The sequence below is a fragment of the Balearica regulorum genome, chromosome 1, assembly GCF_011004875.1.
Source record: "Balearica regulorum gibbericeps isolate bBalReg1 chromosome 1, bBalReg1.pri, whole genome shotgun sequence".
NCBI classification, from domain to species: Eukaryota; Metazoa; Chordata; class Aves; order Gruiformes; family Gruidae; genus Balearica; species Balearica regulorum.
In genome coordinates this window covers 208,166,754-208,183,815 of record NC_046184.1, presented here as the reverse complement: position 1 = coordinate 208,183,815, position 17,062 = coordinate 208,166,754, and the positions used below count along the sequence as shown (strand labels likewise).

The window sequence follows — 17,062 nt, the reverse complement described above, 5'->3', positions numbered from 1 at the left end:
AGACATGGATTTCATGTGCATAAGCAATTTACCTGCACTCTTTGGTGTAATAAGCCAAAGTGTGCATAAGTATGTGATATCCGTTGGGATGGTTGACCATTGCTCGGGATTTCTGCATACTCTACATTTATCTAACTGTGAAGGATGTTACTCGGCATCATTAAGACTTTCTGACAGTGTGGCATTTGGAGTAGTCACTAACTAGTAGTTACTAACTAGTAGTATTTTGTCCTGCTGTTGAGTTTTTTCCTCCCTCAGCTAGAAGGAGAATCATAACTTTAACATTATTTAATTGGAGGCTTTTTGAGTTTATTAATTTAACTCTTCACTGCCTTTGGTAGCATGGTTTTATGAGTATTTTTAATTGATCTTATTCGTATGGAAATGCAATCTCGCATTAATGTAACAAGATGGATTCACGTCACTGGTCAACCCAGCTGTTCAATCAAGGATCTTGCTCAGTGCTATTTATTAGGTTTGATTTGAAGATTATGGCCACCCAGAAACAAAAAAAGGAAAAACAGCTACTGGTGGTGAAATTCTCTATTTGTAGGCAGGTTCACTGATGGATATTGTTAGCTTGGAATTGTCCTGGCCCCAGCAAATAAATATGTTTTTCTTTTCTTTCCACTGAGTTTCACAAACACAAACAAAAATATGGAAAAAGGAAGGGGAGGTCTTAACCTGAGAATTTCAGACCAGTTGGATTTAAGCAAACCACCCATTTATTCTTAAATTAATGGCTTGCAGGCAGACTCTATCATTGTGGACTGCATTGTATTAATTTGCAACGGCAAGAGTTAATGCTAGTAATTGCTTTTCCTCTATAGACAGAGCCTGTAGTAGATTGTTTTTACATGGCAATCTGTGATTGATAGATCAGGGAAAACAGGACCAAAGAAGGTTACTGCCTCCCAACCACTTCCCCCTTCAAATTAAAATAATTTGCAATTTGTAGGGTGCCTTGACGCACGTGCTGCGGGAATGAAGCAGTAAACACACTAGGCTGCATTCCCTTAAAGCACTGAACTGCACTCTTACTGCATTTCTTTCACCAAACCAAACAAGTCATGTTGTTGGGAGTCCACTGAAAACAAGTGTGCTGGTGAAACTGCCCCCAGACCCCTTCGGCAAACTTCCTGTACGGCCAGGCAGCGGACCTGATGAAAGAGCCTGTTTGTGAACCTTTGGATTCCTTCCATTGATTTGTAAATCCACTTTAATAAAGTACTGCCGAAGCTAGTGAAATGAGCAGCCGATGTTCGGCTTCCATCAAGTTTCTAACAAATATCTGATGCAGCTTGTGTCACTGGCGCTGGCACATGTTAATTTTTAATTCCCCCCCCCCCCCCCGCGTTGGTTCGTTTCGAGACTGGGGGAGTAGGGAAGTTGGGGGAAAAGAAACCCGCAGCTTCCATCAGCCACGCGTTACATGGCTGCTTTATTTTTCAGTGCTGCTAAAATTCAGCTTATTTAATATCGATCATACCAAGGAGCCAGCAAAGTACAGTGTTAATTGGGTCCACTGGAATTCTTGTCCCCTGGGAGGGAGAGCTTCCTAGGCAGAGAGGGCGGAGGGAGGGAGGGAGGGAGGGAAGGAGGGAGGGAAGGAGGGAGGCAGGCGGGGAGGAGGGGACCCACTGTGCGCCGCATAAAATGTAAGTGCACTAGACATCAAGGCTTCTGCTTGCATTGCTGGAAAGCAGTCGCGGCGTTTCCCACCCGCCCCCCCTTTCAGAAATTAGGCAACTCTTTTTTTTTTTTTTTAAGTCCGGTAGTTCTTCGTGAATTAACAGCTCCTTTCTTTTCCATTCTTTTTCTTTCCTTTTTCTTTTTTTTTTTTCCCCTTTGCAGAGGGCTTTTTTTTTTTTATTGTTTTCTTCTCCTTTCTGCAAAGCTGCAAAAGCTCTGCTTTGAAAACTGCTGCCCCAGAGTGCAGTTGCTTAGCTGTCCTGTCAGCATTGTTCTAATGCTCATTCCATATGTATGTCACATAGGAGCAGTACCCTCCTCCTCTCCCTTCCCCCATCCATGCATTTGATTTTTTTTCCCTAAAGACTGATTTTTATTTTTTTTTTATTTTTCCCAAGGATCTTGCAAACAGGGAAATTCAAACTGAATGATTCTGTGCTGTGGTTACTTCTACAGCCAAGACCAGATTTCTCTTAGAAAAAGTGTTTGCTCTGTTCTTTTCCCTGCTCCCTCTTTTTCTTCCCTATAAGCACAAAGGCTTTAAAAACTAAGATCTGTAGTTCTTTTTGCTTTTTCGCGTTACCGTGACAGCATGTATCTCTGTTGCTGAAGAATGAAGCAGACAGGCTGGAGTTTTTTTATGTTCAGTGCTTTTGGGACCACTAAAGAGAAGTCCGCAGAGAAATATGTACAGCAACTGTGCCAACTGAGTTTCTCATGCCTGTTATCTGTCACTTATTCTGACTAAAAGGTAAGGGATTCTTTAATATTTTTTCTTAAAGTCTTTGTGCATTGTTTGTGCAATGTCATTTGACATGTGCAATTAACTGGCTCAGGAGGGAGGTGGGTTGTGAAGATTTTTGTATTAAGGTATTATAGGTCACCCAAGCAAAGCTCTTTGCATCCAGAGGAGAAAAAAATCTTGCTTCTTGGAATTTTTCCCCTTTTCATCTCAAATGGTTCCTCCAGCTTTACTCGCTACTGATTGAGACGTAAAGCCGGGGCATTATCGCTGCTGCTTATCTTTTTTGGTCCTCTTTCTCTACCTAGGAAGCACAGGCACCCAGTTTGTGTGTGCGTGCGCATGTGTGGGGTAAAGCATATCCCCTTTACATGGGAAATACTTGGCAACATGCACAGTCTCCTCTTTTACTGTAACTAAACGTCTTCAAGCACTCTTTGCAAGGTAAGAATGCCTTAGTTCAGCACACTGCAGCTTATGCCTGTTTAAAATTATTACTTGGATTACAGTGCATACTGTGGAAAGTTATTAGTTTCCACAGAGACCAATTTGATTGGGGTATGTGTGCAGCGGTTCTGGATTGTGCTTTACATACGCTGCTTATGGGAGAGTATGAAATGTTATTTTTTTTCTTAATTCTTGGGAAGGGTGAAGTTTACACTGTCTGCTAGGCATAACAAATGAAGTTATAGCTGAAATCGATTAAAGCAGCAGAGAAGCATAGCCTTACAAGGCTTTTCAACTTAGCCCCGAGAGTCAGAAGATAGTTTGTTTTTTTGTTTTTTTTTTTTTTCCACTGCATTGTAATATGCAGAAATGTTAGCGGGAAGGCGTGTTCACCGAGTAGAAGTAGCAGCAAATGATGCCTGGACTGGATCGTTGTATCGTTGATATGTTAGAAACCTGTTTAATCCACAACCTTGGTGTGCAGTGCTTTTTTTGTGTGTGCGCAGCGCTGGATGCATCTTTCAACAGCCTCTTAGTTCAAGAGGGCTTTGTTTTATAAAAAATGTGTTTCAGCTTCGCAGGCAGGCAAAGTGCACCCTGTAACTGTCCCCTTAGCTGTGACACGGTCTGTTATTTGGCATTTTGGAAGAGGCTGATTTTTAGGGCTTGCTTTGGTTTCTTTTGCAGGTATTTGTGTTCTTACTTCTTAGCTGTTAGTTCGCTGCATAGAAAATGCGTCTTAAGGGTGCTCATTTCTCATGCTTTGAAATGACTGAGACACTTCAGCAACCTCGTTTAATAACATCGCTTTACCTTGAATGTTGCGTTGCTTATTTGAATAGCTAGGAATGCTACCAAATATGTAATTAGTTTAAAAACAGTCTAAAAATGCAAAGTGGGAAGGAACAGAGAAAAGTCCTGTCTGCAGGCATTAATTTCTTTCTTTACTGTAGCTGTTTATAATGTCATTTCAAAATCAGATATTTCCTAACACATGCTCTGTGACTCTATTTTCCCATTATTGTTGCTTTATATCAGCACTGAGAAAACAGTCATTTAGATAACAGGTTTTCATTGACATCCTTTTTATAATATAGAAAAGAAGCAGCAGTAATAAGTTAAATTGGCATCTGCTAATTATGCTGAATACAGATTGTGAGCTCTGCAAGTCGTCCCTTGCCTTAATGCTGTTAGCATATTTTAGCACTGGCAACCAAAGGAAAGAAACTTGAATGTTCCTGCTTGGTTTTTTTTAGGGGAAAAAAAAAAAGATGACTTGTGAAGAAATGTGAAGTTTTGGGGTTTTTTAATGTTGGTATGCTGGTTTTGAACAGGAGAGCATCACACACAGTTTGGTAGCACTTCATAAAATTGATTAGAGATCATTGAGAGACTGACTTGTCTGGTGATCACTAGAACTAATTTTGACCCTTGGTGAAAAAACCATTGTTGTCCGATATAAAACTTAGTCTTCGGGCAGGAAAAGTTTGAGTGTTTCATAGTCACTAAACACCTGATTCTTTCAAGTCTCTGAGAAATAATTAAAAAAAAGTAAAAATAATTGTGTTCTGAACTTAGCCATGGTTCTTCATACTAAATGGCAATTTTGCTCACCTCATCTCAAAACCAGGAGTCTTGGGCTCCCGTGGAAGCAGAAGAGCTCTGCTTCTGCCCAGATGTGCTCATTTCTGCCTTGTGCAACAACACCCCTGCCTGGCCATGGCACTGAGCCCGGGCTCGGGAGACGTAGAAGCTCAGCTTGTAGTTAGTGACTTTGCCAGGGGACAGGCTCCAGCCCTTCGCGCCTTGGCAGCGGCAGCAGAAGACATGCGAGCGGTTGTGGTGGGTGAGCCGCTAGAGGGGAGGCAAGAGCTGCGTTATGTTAATGTCTGTTACCACGGAGTACCACATACGACGATGCTAGTAGGGTTTGTAGCGTGCGGAGGAAATATCCGACCTAACCTGGATCCTCTGGATGCTGGGGAGCATCCGACCGTGGTTGTGTGGAGCATAGCATGGGCTGATACAGGTCCTCTTCCTCAAGGAATGCCACGCTTCTGGGGTGAACGGCGTCCCGTTGCAAGTTTACATATAGCAGAAACGTGTCTATGCTTTGCCTGCACTCGAGGGTCTGTGGTCTTCTGCCTGTGGACCATCCTGAGTGTCACTGTGCACAACCTCCTTCTTGCCCGGCTTGGACAGGAGCGGGCCCAGCCTTGGTGCAGGTGTCCAAATTCACTCTTGTGTCTCTGTGGTGGAGCTTTTTGCTGTGAACTTGACAAAAGTGGGAGGCTGTAATTTTTGTTTGCTTCTCACATCTGTAGATGACTATGGTACGCTCATAGATTTCTTTAATTGGAGTTGAATGGTGGCAGGTGGCTGGTAGGCATTGGCTCGAGACCTTGAAAGTTGAACAAAGTGTATTTCCTCCCTTCTTGGCTGCTTGAATCTTCTTCTGTATGATCATATGCTAAATTTTTATGGGTAATGATGATTTGTCACATAGATTGACCTTAAGTTGTTTCATCCTTCTCTAGAGGACAGATACGTAGAAGTTAAAGTGTTGCCCTGGGTGACGGTGATGGTCACATTGGGAAGCATCCTGTCCAGAGAGGTGCAGGGCTGAGTGGAGGTGGGTGGGAGAGCTCCTGACCAGTGAGTACTCCAGGTCAAGGTGAGGTTTTCTGGAGATGGGCAGTGCAGGAACCCCGTGCTGTGGATATTGGTGTGGTGTGTTATGGCAGTGCTCTAACTGTTGCCTTCATGTGAGCCTAATTTTGCTAAAAATGATGTCAGAGTCTTTTTAATAAGACATGATTTTGGCTTCAATTTTGGGTTTTCTTACTCTCTTACGTGCATGTGTGAAGTGCAAAGCATATTTAATGAGCAAATACTTCAAATACTTCCAAATTAATTAAAAACAGTTCCACATCTGGAATAAATCCAGTACCTTTCATGGATGGCTTCAACTTTATGGTTTTTCCCTCTTGTGAGAAGCCCTGTGAGTATCCCTGTGTGGATGCTTGTGAAAGCCGGAGTGGCAGAATCCAGGCTTATTTTGCAAAAGAGAGAGATCTGAAGCCCACAGAGATCAGTGGGACCTTGGCCTTTATTCTAGCAGACTTTGGATAAGGCCTAATAATATATAACTATATAGTATGATATGCCTATGCGTGGTCAGATATTTTCAGAGTATCCTGTCTTGAAGGTAGCTGTGCAAGTCTTAATTAAAATGTGTTGTTTCTCATGGTTCAACTGCTGTTTAAATTCATGCAGATTTCAGTGGGGCTTGAATTAGGCACCACAAACAAAAAAAAAGCATTTTTGTAATGAACTTTTTTCTTCTCCCTTCTCTGTCCTCAGAAGTAAATAAAATGATCAGATTTTTCTCTATGGGAATGTTGTGATTTAAACTGACACAACTAAGTGACCTAAAGATAGGCTTATTGCATAGATAAAAAATGCGAGGTTGGGTTGTTTGAACTGCATTAGCATCAGAATGAGAAACGGCAGGGCGAGTTGGCCGAGGTGGCCGTGCAGAACTGGGGAGGGTTGTTCTTTGGAAAGCCTCTGAGCTGGGAATTCTTTTCTGAGCCATAAATAAATAAATCTGTGTCCTGAGCAATTAATGAATACAGAAGTCTGGGCAACTTTAAGCTGTTTGGGATATTTAAAAAACCCATATGGTGCTTTTGTTAGTGTTGTTGATTTCCAATTTTTTCCACTATTATTTCCATTTTAAGGTGGGGTTTCTTTTTAACCTTTATTTTTACTGAAAGATGCTGATGAGAATGTTTTTGCCTGCACTGTTCTGTAAAACCACTGTTAACTCCCACATCGGTTTCAGCATGTGTTCAACCAAAATGCTGCCCCAGAAACTTTTGATCTTCCAGATAGAGATCAGGATTGCAGACAGCTTAGCTTCGAGCACCTCGTCTTTGGAGTTGTCCTCTGGCTGCTCATGCTGCTTACTCCAGGGATGCCAAGAAAATTATCTTGCAGGGATCCTACTGTGAATGTATATAGAGCTTTTCCGGGGATCTCAGTGTGTTTTACAGACCAAAACTAATTAAACCTCATGACATTCACGGCAGACAAATAAGCATGAACCACAGTAAGTAAGCTAAAACAGAGAGAGGTGAAGAGCTCTCATTTCCCATGGCAGTGAACAGTGACATTCCCATTGAATGGAGTTATAGGTGCCTTGTACCTCTGGACATAAGGCTGCTGGTGACTTGGCTAGGAGAGCTACCCTTTTGGTGATGAACTTTGTGGAGGCAGTTAATACTTGTAGTTTTGCATCCGACACCTGTCTTTTAGAAATCAGATTAGTTCAGATCCCCTCAGCGTTTCCTTGCTGGTGAGTTCTTGGTGAGTCTGCATAAGCAGCAGCATTCTGGAAGGTTACTGAAATGTCCCCTTACCTTTCCAGACTTGAATTTCCTGACTTAACCAGCTTTGGTTGGAATCGTAACTTTTAAGTATCATTTTTCATTAAGCAGAAAGTGCCTGGCTAAGGTTCACCAGCTCTCACAGTGCTGACAGGTTTTGACCGTTGCTGGGTTTTGACTTCATTGGTGTATTATTTCTAGTAATTCCATCTCTGATGTGGCTTTTGAGAGAGGATTGATATTCTCAAGATTACTGCTGTGGTCACTGTTGGTTGTAGGCAAAAGAAAAAACTAGTGCTGGTGAAGTGGATGAGCTGGGAGTACAGTAAAATGGAGTAGGAATGAGAAAATTCACTTACTTAACTGCTGCAAGTACACAACTGCTTCAGGTAAAAGAATGCCGTTAGAAAATATAGGTTTTAGCCAATCTGGTAACCCATTTGTGAAGTTATAGAGGAGGTTTAAAGAAAGCAATCTAAAGAGAGATCTAGGGGAGCATCAGATAACTGTGGTACTGTAAGCCAGATTTGCAGATATACTGATACAGAAATTGCCATTAGGGCATGCTGTACAACTGGGATGTATTGACAAAGAGAGAGAAAAAAGGAGTAGTGAGAGAGAGCTATGGCCCTAATTTCTGTAGCCTTTTAATAAAACGTCTTAGGTATAGGAGCCAGCTAAAAAGGTTAATTGGGCAAGATCAGTTATTGTGGTGTGTGAAAGTGAGCTTCAGAGCTTGAGAGGAGAAAGCACCAGACAAAGCAGCGAGGTGTTTCGTGAGATGAAGCTGTTTGTGGTGGTGAGAAATGAAGATCAGCCCCACTCTGATCTGGAAGAGGGAAGGTGTAAGAAAAGTGACAGAATTTACTGAAGATGCAAGTGTTGTTTCAATGATGCAAGACCCCCCAAAGCAGCGTGGGTGGGAGGAGAAGGGCAGACAAGTTGCCTTTGGATCTGTATACAGAGGCAACGAGGGTTGCAACGGGAAAGGAGTAAAGTCTGTGAAAACCAAAGAGACAGGGCACAAAAGAGGAGGCAGCATGAAGCCGATGGATCCTTTTTTACCAAATCAGCACGGTGCCTGAGAGCATCCAAAAAAGCAGCAGAGTTGGATGGCTGTATGTGCCATCGGGTGGGAGCTGGCAGCCGGGTTATTCTAGCACTTGGCTATCTCTGCCTGCGTGTAGCTTAGGCTATCTACTTATATAAAGGGTGTTACAGTCATGGAAAAGAATAAGCTAAAGGGAATTCAGTTCTGCCAGGATGTAAAGGTCACAGAGAAAGATTACAGGGGCATCTGATGGAAGAAGCAGGGATGTTGAGGTATGTGCTCCTATAAAGCTGTCACTCTGCTGGAAGGGAGGAATGCCAAAGTTCATCCACAACGTGACGGAGTGGTTGAACCTGGCTGGAACTGCATTATATTCAGTGGTTGTTGGGTGGAATAAGCTGCCACAGAAATCAAGAAAATAAAAGAATGCTTGCTGAAATTGAGCTTGAAACGTTAGGGATTTGGCATGATGGCCTAAGTGCTAACACCAAAGAGCAGGAATTAATTTTGCATTGGCTTCCTTACTGTAGACCTGCTTGTCGTCCTAGGAAACATCCCTGAGAGCAAGCTGTTGATATTGGAGCATAAGTATTAATTTTGAAATTAATTTTAATAATGTGGGCAGAAGTCAGTTTGTGTTAATGCTTGGTGCTAATGAAATGGATTTCAGACCAACGGCCTCCGGAGAAGAGTGGAGTTTCAGCATTTCTCCTATTGCACATCTGAGTTTGCTGAGCGGTTGAAGCAAAGGACAGTGTCTCTGCTTCATTTGTTGCTGATGATGCAGTTTAATTAGAGCCCATCATTACAGATTTCTGAACAACTCTCATGAAGGTGAATACAGGCTTAGAGAAATCTGCAACTCTGCCGAGGAACTCTGTAACTAGATGCTAAGAAGGGGCTGTTCATAAACGGCAGACAAAAGGGTCCTTTATGCAAAAGTAGCTTGTTAGCTTTTTGTTTTTAAGCTGTAGCATGTCTAAGCGATCAGGGTGTCACACACTAATAAACTGGCCAGTCCCTCTGGAATAGACATTCTTGGTGGTGATTTAGAAGGTGCATTTATACAGTAGTCTCCAACTTCATTACTACGCTGTTTCCTTGGATACTGAGCATTTTGCATATAATTACGAGAGGGACGTTAACAATGCTTGATGATTTCAATGGTTTTAATAAAGTTTTTCATATTACGTGGTTAGTGTTTCTCTTTTTTCCTTTAATTTTCTATATCAGAGAGAAAAACCAAAAAGGAAGTGATTTTTGTCAGCTAATTTGCACAATTTCTTTTGAGCCAAGAACAGGTTTTATTTCATAAAGTGTGGAAATCCTGCGTGCTATTTGTGGAATTATGTCACTGAATGGGTTGTAAATAGGAGTTGAAGTGCTACTATTCATTGCAACATCAAATTCACACTGTTTGGGAACAATCTTACAATAGTAAAGAAAAAGCTGTTTAAATGCTGGGCAGTAAACAAAATTTGTTATGGGTGTGAAAGCATTTAAATACTTCATGTGTCTGTTTAAGACTTGGGTATTTTGATAGTGTTCAGTATGTTTCTCGAAGGTACTTTCTGCTCTTTACACACCATCTTGGTTGCCTCAACTCCGGCTGTTGTTTGACAAACAGTTTGAGCTGCCATGGACATGGAAAGGATCCCTCCCGCCTGCCCCAGGCACCCGTTCCCATCTCCCTCCCTCCCTTTTGTTCGCAGGCATATTTGCAATAGGGCAGCTCAATCCCCGGTGAGAACAAAATCAACAAAAAATACTAAAAAAAAGGGGGGTTGGGGAAGGGTGAGCCCAGGACAGCTGCTTTGGTGGCCACGGTGGCTTATCCTGCCATAAAGTGATGACCAAGCTGTGGCATGAAAAGATTGTGCCTGAATATAATAGGTCTTTGGTTCAGTTGAAGAGTGTCTGCAGCTCTTGCAAAGAAGTTGGTAGGAGCATCAGGCTGTGATGCCCAGGCTCGTACGGTGATGTACAGTGATGCACCGCATGCGTTACCTGTGTGTTACCTCCACGGCGTGCAGCACGTCAGCTTGTTCCGCTTGCTGCAAGGGATGCTTTTATATGCACTTGAGGAATGTCTGTTTGGGAGCAATATTTTTGCATGTCAAAAAAAAAAAAATTAATGCTTTCATGTTCTCTGAGACCTCATTGGGCCTTAGGATATCCCCTAGAAACACAGCAACAAGGATTTATACTCTTAAATGACTGTAACTGTCACAGGATGTGTAGTTACATGAGGTATGAGGGCAGCTGAGCATGGTGAGAAGGGCTGTGCGTGTTTGTGTGTACACCTCCACTCACACTAGAAGTGTGCTCGCTTACTGAAAGCGTTTTTTAACTTTAAACCACTTTTTTTTAGTGTTAAAAGAACTACTTTATGTTCCTACCGATACTTTTTCTTCAGAGAAACAATATATTGCGTAGTTCATTTAATAAAATAAAATCATTTTTCCAAAAGCCACAGAATACAGAATTTAATACAGTAGCATTTGAACATAAATTCCAGGGATACATGTGAGATGGCTCTTTTACAGTACACTCAGTTTTATTGCAGTCCTCATACTGGCTTTCATATGCCAAAAGCTATTGAGAGCCTTTTCTTATAAAAGTGGTATAGAAATATATTATAGCCACAGACATTTTCTCCTTATCCATAATAGTTTCACAAGTGAGACACGCTTCTTTTTTTCCCCCCTTCTGTATGGATTTGTAAGTTTGCTGGGTTTCTTTTGGCAAGCTGATGTGTTGCTATTTTATAGCTCTTACTTTTTTGCTCTATCCTTTCATCTTAAAAATACGGAGGAGACAGATAGTGCAGCTTCAAATCAGGCAAAGGTATTCCTGATGACTTTGATCTTTGACCTGATGCTTTCTGACATAGCTTTTTTTTTTTTTTTTTTAACCTTTCTTGAGATTTGCAGGGGTCAGATTGAAATGGCAGCTGACTTTCAATGGGTGCATAGAGGAGCTTGAGGAAGAACAGCTGTATGCAAGTAATGCCTTGCTATGTGAAACTTTTCAATTGAGGTTTTAAATTCAGCAGCAACGAGCCTCACTGGGCATGAGCTAACAGTTGTTATTTGGACTGGAGTGCTTTTATTTCAGGTGAGCAGCTTTCCTCATCTCTTGCCAGAAGAAAAAACATGGGAAAACAGTGTGTATGTGGCTGAGAGGCATGTGTTGCGAGTTTACTTCTGTGGGATGCTCTAAGAGGGAACATCCATGTGCCTTTGCCCAGGGCAGTCCCTGGGAGCTGCGCACGGGCACAGCGCCTTTGGCACAGGGCAGGAGCAGCGGAGCAGCTCGGCACAGCCACGCCTGGATTTCGGAGGCACAGAGGGGGATGTGGTGGGATGATACGGGGTTGCCTGCACCGCCTCCTCCCCTCCTGGTGCACGACCAGAAGATGTGGAGCCAGCGGCTGGCTGTGTTTCAGGGACGTGGATCAGCAGCTTGGGGAGATGTGACCTGCCCCATTTATTGGCGAGCACTAAGTTGGACGTTCAGTGTCATGCACTGCAAGGTGTGCACCTTGCTAACAGCTTCGCTGCTTGTCAAAGCGTGTAAGGAACGGGGTGGCCCCCATTAGGAAGACTTATCTGCTGCGACTTTGGGGAGTTGGCGTGGCACCGCTGCAGCGTGGGCTCCCAGCAGGAGGGGAGAAGTCCAGACCAAGGAGACTGGCAGCAAACTGGGGTGAGACACGATGAATGCACGGTCAGAGGGACCAGACCTGACCCTGTCTCATGTGTTTGGGTGATTTACCCCAACCAGTGTTTGGTGTGCCTGTGGCATTTGCTTTCTGTCCAGAATTTGAGAGAAAAGATTTGCAACTTGACCTTGGGCTGCAAATGATCCCGACTCCAGGAGAGCAAATGGAGAAGGGTGAAGCATTGAGAGATGTGCCTGTTCTTCCTAGTGGCTGCCATTTTCAACAACATAATGGAGTCATGACACTGTTGTCGTTATTATTATTCCTATTACCCCTGCCTTACTGGTCTCCATTTCATGATCAGTGTCTCCAGTTAACTTTCCAAGATCTTGACCTAATTTTTGAAGACGGAACCCAAAGTCCTGCCTGTGAATAAATGATAAGTTTTGAGTGGTAGCCACTGCGATGATGGTGAGAAACGTAACTGTATGACCCTCTGTTTTGGAGATTTAGGCCAGTACTGCTGGTGAGCATTGCTTTGTAGGGAAACCTTCCTGCTCCAGTGAGAGCGGGCAGCTGGGGTACGCGGAGGGGTCTCCTGTGTAGCTGGGAGCAAGGGGCTTGAGTTGTTTGTGCCTGTTGTCAGATCTGGAAATGGGCTGAGTGTGGGCACTAACCTGTCCTTCAAATATAGATGAAAATCAGGGAACTTGAGGGCAGCGCTGTCAGGGCAGGTGCAGGCGCTTTGAGGTCAAATGTTTCCTGACAGCCAGTGGATGGGGGTGCTTCAGGGATGTCCTGCACCCGTAGAGATTTCAGGAGGTCAATAGCAGTCTGCTGGCCAGTAGTTACTGCTCCCCGGTGTGGCTGGTGGGGAGCCTTTCCGTGCAGCCGGGGCTATCGTCCTTGTGTAAAACGCCTTTCACGGAGAAAGGGCACATCGTAGCTCTCTAATTTTGCTGGTTTTCCATGCAGGAGTCCTGTAGATATCGGAGGGACCATGCGTCTCCCAAGGGGAGCATGGAGCTCTGTTAGTGAAGAGGGCTAAAACAAAAGCGCAACTTTTTTTTTCTTTCTTTCTTTTTTTTTTTGTTTTTAATTCTGTATGGTTTGGACATAAAACTGGGTCATAAATGAAATGATCCTTTTTCTGAGGTTCCGCCTCTAATGCCAAATATTTAAAAGGCACTTTTCCAAGGGGATTATCAAAACTCCCAATTAAGAGGTACCTCATTTAATGTAGCATATGCTGATTGCCATGAAGATATTTTCAACAGATACTGGACAGTGGTGTCTGTCATTCTCCAGGACATAAATAACTGCTGGACTGTAGATGACTGTGTGGGTAACTGACGGCTTATGGGTAACCTCTTTTCTGGCACAGAAATAATGGGTTGTTTGTTCCTCCAGTTGAAATCCTGACGTGTTTTGATGTTTCTGATTTACATTTTTAGCGCTGTTCCTGATACCGTTCAGTGTTCTGGGAATGGTCTTTAAAGTTAGTGTTTATTTTGGAGTGTTGGTTTTCCAGCAAACAAATATGTGATTAGCAATTAATGGTTTTGCTATAAATAAACAAAAGGAAACAGTTCAGCTTTAAATAGTGATCTCTGCTCTGTGGAGCTTTTAATTGGGCTGTGCTTGCAAAGTTGAACCTTTCCAAACACGCAACAGGCTTTGAGGAACTCCCAGCTGCGGCCACTGAACTGGCCGAGTTGGAAAGCTGAAGCCGTAGTGGTTTGAGTTAATGTCTGGTTAGCTAAAAAGTGGTTGTCATCTCAAATATCTAAGCATGAGCCAACCATTGGAGGGGGGGCAGAAGCATATGGGTATGGGTAACTTGTTTGAATTTGTCTGCGGTGGGAGTTTCAGCACACAGAAGACTTTCAGTGCTGTGCCTTTCCCTTGGTGGCTGCTTGCCGGGGAAGGGGTGCATGATAGAGGTGGGACCAGAGGTGGGAGCAGAGGTACAACCAACACATATCTGTCTGTCTGAGCGCTACCAGCACTCCCTTGTGTGCATCAAAATTAGCATCTTATAATACCCCATTCAAAATAATTGGATTCATCACCTTATATGGATTCAGGTATTTCTAATGCAGATAGTGGTCCAAGGCCAGCTTTGATAGAAAACTTTCTTCCTTGCAGTGATTTGGCCTTAAGACATGGGCTGGAAAGAAAATTTCAAGGTTTCTGTCATAACTTTGTTCAGTTTAAGGCTGACTCCATCTAATTTTCTATTTCCCATGTTATCTGCAGTGTGGATTCCACTTATTTGTGAGAAACTGTGATGTATTTGACCTGATGTATCCATGCATGCTTAGGCAGCATAACCAATTTCCACGGCCTGAGCTGGATGTAATTTTTAAAAGTGATGGCAATAACCCTTTCTCTAAATGTTGCATGTTTGAACAATCTACAGCCTTTCTGATTTTTTTGCACAGGAAGATTTAGAAAGCAGAAACTGTATTCATCAATGCTCATTTCTCTTTGTTTTTTGTGGGCTTAGGGTAGGTCCAGATTTTCAGAGGCTACATCATCAGAGGGCCAATGGGAGGCAGTTTTTGGGGAGCTGTCCTTCAAAACAACTGAAAGGTGGTTGCTCTGCAGTGCCTGCAAGTCAGACCCATGTAGACATCTTGAATTGGTTGTAGACAACTCAAGTGGATTGCTCCAGAAGCAGAAGCAGCTCTGTGTTACATCTGCAGCACAGCAGCAGTTGCCAGCACTCTGCAGATTCCTGCCCTATCAGAAAAAAAGTGAGCATCGCTAAACCTAAGTTTCGTTCTCAAATCTCAAACTTGTTGAGAATCTTAATCAAAATATTTGCTCCTTGCACTTCAAGCATGATCTCTCTCTATTGCTATGTGTCACAGCCATCTCAAAGAGAAATAGCATCACAAAACCAATAATCCAGTTCCTAGCCTCAAGAGAATAATTATTCTTTTCTTTTTCTCCAGAATCCTAAGATTTAAATATTTCTCAAGTGGTTATTCTGTTTAATTGTGGTTTTTTTCTTAATGGCACCTAGATGCATCCATGTGTCATCTTCTGAGACTTCTTCCTGGATTGCTCAGGCAATTCCATTTTCTCAGGTTACTTTGGGTGTTGTTCCTGCATGGACCAAACACCATAATTTCATGGTACAAACTAGAGGATCAGCAACCCTTGGCAAACTTTTGGAGAACGATGGGCAAGAAGATGCCTCTGCCTCTCTGCCTGGTAAATGGCACCATGCTGGTTAGGGGGATGTGTCCCCCAGTGCTGCTCACCAGCCCCCCCCCGTCCCACCTCACTCACAAGTCTCATGCTCTGTCCTGCTCATCCCTCTCCTGAGGATCCCTTCTTGTTCCTATTGACTCCGTCCATACCTGCCTTTTCAGCACTAACTGTCACTGCAGGGAGCAATCCTGCTGAGACCACCTCTCCGTCACTCAGCAAATTGTTTTGGGACATACCCGGAGCTGGGCTTATCCCAAGGTCTGGCGTGTAGTGAAGTGCTTTATCCCACAGTCCCATTGTAAAATCCTTACGGGACTGTTATTATTTTGACTTGGCATCTTGTAATCATAAAATCCTGGAATGGTTTGGACTGGAAGGGACCTTTAATGACCATTTAGTCCAACGCGATAGTCTTTTCCCCTGGTCTGCATTTTATGTTGTGTTTTTTTTATATGGGGCTTTTGTATATTCATCTCTCAACCACTCTCCTTTGCCTGTATATAAAGGTCTGGACCGTTTGAGCTGCCCTACCTCTACACACAGAGCGTCTGAGGGAGATATATAGTATTTTTTTCCTCTGAGAGTAACAGCTTACCCCAGTCCTTACACCTACATACCTATTATGGCCCTGGAAACAGTAGTTGTAAATCTCATAGACTTCTTTCTTACTATAAACTATATCCAAATAGTTTATACAAGCCTGTGCAAGCTGTCAGAAGGAGTACGTGCAGTATCCCGAACACAGAGCAGACCAGCGGCAGCGGCCAGCAGCGCCTGGGACTAAGGGGAATGGATTTGCAGGAAAACTGTGGTGGAAGAGCATCTGTTAATAGAGTGGGAACTGAGCCTTGCGTGGGAGGGGTGGGAGATACTTTTGCAGCTGCGGGGCCGTCACATTAGCATCAGTGCTGCGCCTCGGCTCTCGTTAGTGCTCATTCCATTGTTGTGTTTCACTGGGCTTTGTGAAAAGTAGAGATTGGATTGCTCTAGGGTTTTGTTCAAAAGACTCTCTGGTCTCAATTGTATTTATTACTTGATTATAGTAAGGGTGGGATTTGCAAAGAGCCCAGTCGAATCACTGCTCAAGCCCCAGTGTATGTGGCTGGAAGGTGCTGCATGGGAGGGTGTGATCCTGCCTGCCAGTCCTCGGCAGCCCTCCGGGTGCATGAGCAGAGCCCTTGCCCCTGACGTCCAGGGATGCAGCTCGGCAAACAACTGGCTGGGGGGATCCAGATTAACGTGTGGTGAAGGGAGAGCCGGGGAAAGACAAGCAGTGACAGGAGTGGGACTCACTAGTCCTGGATTTTTTACATCAACATTGTACCTAGAGAGAGCTTTCAAACCAGAGCTCCCTGAATGGGATCAAAGTAGATATACGAGATAAACTTAAGGGAAAATTAAAAAAGCCAAATAAGCAAGAAATAAGCACGTAGCCCCCATGAAAATAACTGGCTCGTTTTGAAACTGCCCCAAAGCTTCCCTATTTTACAGTGATTAAGAAGCAGGAGCCTGGAGGAATTGGAGATTCACAAAGCATGAAAACTGGAGATCAGCCTTTGTTTCCCTGGGGACAGACCACCAAGGGACAAGCTCAAATCCCTTGTAAGGTGGCTCCCAGGAATTCCCTTTCGACAGATCTCGCATGGTGGCAAATTATTCCTCCCCTCTCCCCCCCTACCATTTCCTCAAGCCACGTTTCATGCTCGAGGGGGAAGGGAAAGTCCGACAGACCCTTTGCACCCGCTCCCCGGGAAGACAAATGACGCCTGGCTCCTGCTCGCAAGTGGAAGCATTTGCTGATGAACTGATACTTGGCAAAAATTGGTGTTGTATGGAAAAATCCCCAGCACCTG

At 43.6% G+C, this 17,062-nt stretch overlaps 1 protein-coding gene across 1 annotated transcript in view; it reads left to right on the top strand.

Moving 5' to 3' along the window:
* The first annotated feature begins 1,604 nt into the window (after window positions 1–1,604).
* Window positions 1,605–17,062, top strand: part of FAT3 (FAT atypical cadherin 3) — a 353,905-nt gene continuing 338,447 nt past the window's right edge. Inside the window, 1 exon segment of the mRNA XM_075742391.1 lies at window positions 1,605–2,443. The gene's annotated coding sequence lies outside the window, so the exon portion shown is untranslated.